We start from the raw sequence: 5,296 nt of genomic DNA, 5'->3' as shown, positions 1-5,296 counted from the left end.
TACGATGTTTCATACCGAAAATAAACCAATTACTGTAAACAGCGATGGGTCATATTTTGCCCAAACCCCCCTGCAGTTTTGAAAATGTCTGAAATGTCGGAAATTTGACTCTAGAGCGTGATTTTTGAGACGAATACTGACTCTCTGCATTTATTTTCAGTTTCAAATTACGACTTTTTATACCGAAAATATGCCAATTACTGAAAACGGCGATGGGTCATATTTTGCCCAAACCCCCCTGCAGTTTTCAAAATGTCTGAAATGTCGGAAATTTGACTCCTGAGCGTGATTTTTGAGCCGAATTCTGACTCTCTGCACCTATTTTCAGTTTCAAATTACGAAGTTTTATACCGAAAATATGCCAATTACTGAAAACGGCGAAGGGTCATATTTTGCCCAAACCCCCCCCTGCAGTTTTTGAAATGTCTGAAATGTCGGAAATTTGACTCCTGAGCGTGATTTTTAAGCCGAATTCTGACTCTCTGCATCTATTTTCAGTTTCAAATTACGAAGTTTCATACCGAAAATATGCCAATTACTGAAAACGGCGATGGGTCATATTTTGCCCAAACCCCCCTGCAGTTTTTAAAATGTCTGAAATGTCGAAAATTTGACTCCTGAGCGTGATTCTTGAGCCGAATTCTGATTCTCTGCACCTATTTTCAGTTTCAAATTACGACGTTTCATACCGAAAATATGCCAATTACTGTAAACGGCGATGGGTCATATTTTGCCCAAACCCCCCTGCAGTTTTCAAAATGTCTGAAATGTCGGAAATTTGACTCCTGAGCGTGATTTTTGAGCCGAATTCTGACTCTCTGCACCTATTTTCAGTTTTAAATTACGACTTTTTATACCGAAAATATGCCAATTACTGAAAACGGCGATGGGTCATATTTTGCCCAAACCCCCCTGCAGTTTTCAAAATGTCTGATATGTCGGAAATTTGACTCCTGAGCGTGATTTTTGAGCCGAATTCTGACTCTCTGCACCTATTTTCAGTTTCAAATTACGACGTTTTATACCGAAAATATGCCAATTACTGAAAACGGCGAAGGGTCATATTTTGCCCAAACCCCCCTGCAGTTTTTGAAATGTCTGAAATGTCGGAAATTTGACTCCTGAGCGTGATTTTCAAGCCGAATTCTGACTCTCTGCACCTATTTTCAGTTTCAAATTACGACGTTTCATACCGAAAATATGCCAATTACTGTAAACGGCGATAGGTCATATTTTGCCCAAACCCCCATGCAGTTTTCAAATTGTCTGAAGTGTCGGAAATTTGACTCCTGAGCGTGATTTTTTATCCGAATTCTGACTCTCTGCACCTTTTTTCAGTTTCAAATTACGAGTTTTTATACCGAAAATATGCCAATTACTGAAAACGGCGATGGGTCATATTTTGCCCAAACCCCCCCCTGCAGTTTTCAAAATGTCTGAAATGTCGGAAATTTGAATCATGAGCGTGATTTTTGAGCCGAATTCTGACTCTCTGCACCTATTTTTAGTTTCAAATTACGAAGTTTCATACCGAAAATATGCCAATTACTGAAAACGGCGATGGGTTATATTTTGCCCAAACCCCCCTGCAGTTTTTAAAATGTTTGAAATGTCGGAAATTTGGCTCCTGAGCGTGATTTTTGAGCCGAATTTTGACTCTCTGCACCTATTTTCAGTTTCAAATTATGACGTTTCATACCGAAAATATGCACATTACTGAAAACGGCGATGGGTCATATTTTGCCTAAACCCCCTGCAGTTTTTAAAATGTCTGAAATGTCGGAAATTTGACTCCTGAGCGTGATTTTTGAGCCGAATTCTGACTCTCTACACCTGTTTTCAGTTTCAAATCACGACTTTTTATACCGAAAATATGCCAATTACTGAAAACGGCGATTGGTCATATTTTGCCTAAACCCCCCTGCAGTTTTCAAAATGCCTGAAATGTCGGAAATTTGACTCCTAAGTGTGATTTTTGAGCCGAATTCTGACTCTCTGCACCTATTTTCAGTTTCAAATTACGACATTTCATACCGAAAATATGCCAATTACTGAAAACGGCGATGGGTCATATTTTGCCCAAACCCCCCTGCAGTTTTTAAAATGTCTGAAATGTCGGAAATTTGACACCTGAGCGTGATTTTTGAGCTGAATTCTGACTCTCTGCACCTATTTTCAGTTTCAAATTACGACTTTTCATACCGAAAAGATGCCAATTACTGTAAACGGCGATGGGTCATATTTTGCCCAAACCCCCCTGCAGTTTTCAAAATGTCTGAAATGTCTGAAATTTGACTCCTGAGCGTGATTTTTTATCCGAATTCTGACTCTCTTCACCTATTTTCAGTTTCAAATTACGACGTTCCATACCGAAAATATGCCAATTACTGTAAACGGCGATGGGTCATATTTTGCCCAAACCCCCCTGCAGTTTTCAAAATGTCTAAAATGTCGGAAATTAGACTCCTGAGCGTGATTTTTGAGCCGAATTCTGACTCTCTGCACCTATTTTCAGTTTCAAAATACGACGTTTCATACCGAAAATATGCCAATTACTGTAAACGGCGATAGGTCATATTTTGCCCAAACCCACTCTGCGGTTTTCAAAATGTCTGAAATGTCGGAAATTTGACTCCTGAGCGTGATTTTTTATCCGAATTCTGACTCTCTGCACCTATTTTCAGTTTCAAAATACGACTTTTTATTCCGAAAATATGCCAATTACTGAAAACGGCGATGGCTCATATTTTGCCCAAACCCCCCTGCAGTTTTGAAAATGTCTGAAATGTCGGAAATTTGACTCTTGAGCGTGATTTTTGAGCCGAATTCTGACTCTCTGCATCTATTTTCTGTTTCAAATTACGACGTTTCATACCGAAAATATGCCAATTACTGAAAATGGCGATGGGTCAAATTTGGCCAAACCCCCCTGCAGTTTTTAAAATGTCTGAAATGTCGGAAATTTGACTCCTGAGCGTGATTCTTGAGCCGAATTCTGACTCTCTGCACCTATTTTCAGTTTCAAATTACGATGTTTCATACCGAAAATATGCCAATTACTGTAAACAGCGATGGGTCATATTTTGCCCAAACCGCCCTGCAGTTTTCAAAATGTCTGAAATGTCGGAAATTTGACTCCTGAGCGAGATTTTTTATCCGAATTCTGACTATCTGCACCTATTTTCAGTTTAAAATTACGACTTTTTATACAGAAAATATGCCAATTACTGAAAACGGCGATGGGTCATATTTTGCCCAAACCCCACTGCAGTTTTCAAAATATCTGAAATGTCGGAAATTTGACTCTTGAGCGTGATTTTTGAGCCGAATTCTGACTCTCTGCATTTATTTTCTGTTTCAAATTACGACGTTTCATACCGAAAATATGCCAATTACTGAAAACGGCGATGGGTCAAATTTGGCCAAACCCCCCTGCAGTTTTTAAAATGTCTGAAATGTCGGAAATTTGACTCCTGAGCGTGATTCTTGAGCCGAATTCTGACTCTCTGCACCTATTTTCAGTTTCAAATTACGATGTTTCATACCGAAAATATGCCAATTACTGTAAACAGCGATGGGTCATATTTTGCCCAAACCGCCCTGCAGTTTTCAAAATGTCTGAAATGTCGGAAATTTGACTCCTGAGCGAGATTTTTTATCCGAATTCTGACTATCTGCACCTATTTTCAGTTTAAAATTACGACTTTTTATACAGAAAATATGCCAATTACTGAAAACGGCGATGGGTCATATTTTGCCCAAACCCCTCTGCAGTTTTCAAAATATCTGAAATGTCGGAAATTTGAATCTAGAGCGTGATTTTTGAGCCGAATTCTGACTCTCTGCACCTATTTTCAGTTTCCAATTACGACTTTTTATACCGAAAATATGCCAATTACTGAAAACGGCGATGGGTCATATTTTGCCCAAACCCCCCTGCAGTTTTCAAAATGTCTGAAATGTCGGAAATTTGACTTCTGAGCGTGATTTTTGAGCCGAATTCTGACTCTCTGCACCTATTTTCAGTTTCAAATTACGACGTTTTATACCGAAAATATGCCAATTACTGAAAATGGCGATGGGTCATATTTTGCCCAAACCCCCCTGCAGTTTTTGAAATGTCTGAAATGTCGGAAATTTGACTCCTTAGCGTGATTTTTGAGCCGAATTCTGAATCTCTGCACCTATTTTCAGTTCCAAATTACGACGTTTTATACCGAAAATATGCCAATTACTGAAAATGGCGATGGGTCATATTTTGCCCAAACCCCCCTGCAGTTTTTGAAATGTCTGAAATGTCGGAAATTTGACTCCTTAGCGTGATTTTTGAGCCGAATTCTGACTCTCTGCACCTATTTTCAGTTTCAAATTACGAAGTTTTATACCGAAAATATGCCAATTACTGAAAACGGCGATGGGTCATATTTTGCCCAAACCCCCCTGCAGTTTTAGAAATGTCTGAAATGTCGGAAATTTGACTCTTGAGCGTGGTTTTTTAGCCGAATTCTGACTCTCTGCACCTATTTTCAGTTTCAAATTACGACGTTTCATACCGAAAATATGCCAATTACTGTAAACGGCGATGGGTCATATTTTGCCCAAACCCCCCTGCAGTTTTTAAAATGTCTGATATGTCGAAAATTTGGCTCCTGAGCGTGATTTTTGAGCCGAATTCTGACTCTCTGCACCTATTTTCAGTTTTAAATTACGACGTTTCATACCGAAAATATGCCAATTACTGTAAACGGCGATGGGTCATATTTTGCCCAAACCTCCCTGCAGTTTTCAAAATTTCTGAAATGTCGGAAATTTGACTCCTGAGCGTGATTTTTTATCCGAATTCTGACTCTCTGCACCTATTTTCAGTTTCATATTACGACTTTTTATACCGAAAATGTGCCAATTACTGAAAACGGCGATGGGTCATATTTTGCCCAAACCCCCCTGCAGTTTTGAAAATGTCAGAAATGTCGGAAATTTGACTCTTGAGCGTGATTTTTGAGCCGAATTCTGACTCTCTGCATCTATTTTCAGTTTCAAATTACGACGTTTCATACCGAAAATATGCCAATTACTGAAAACGGCGATGGGTCATATTTTCCCCAACCCCCCCTGCAGTTTTTAAAATTTCTGAAATGTCGGATATTTGACTCCTGAGCGGGATTCTTGAGAAGAATTCCGACTCTCTGCACCTATTTTCAGTTTCAAATTACGATGTTTCATACCGAAAATATGCCAATTACTGAAAACGGCGATGGGTCATATTTTGCCCAAACCCCCCTGCACTTTTTGAAAT

The sequence above is a fragment of the Procambarus clarkii genome, unplaced genomic scaffold (genome assembly GCF_040958095.1).
Source record: "Procambarus clarkii isolate CNS0578487 unplaced genomic scaffold, FALCON_Pclarkii_2.0 HiC_scaffold_108, whole genome shotgun sequence".
In the NCBI taxonomy this organism is placed as follows: domain Eukaryota; kingdom Metazoa; phylum Arthropoda; class Malacostraca; order Decapoda; family Cambaridae; genus Procambarus; species Procambarus clarkii.
This window is presented reverse-complemented; position numbering follows the sequence as displayed.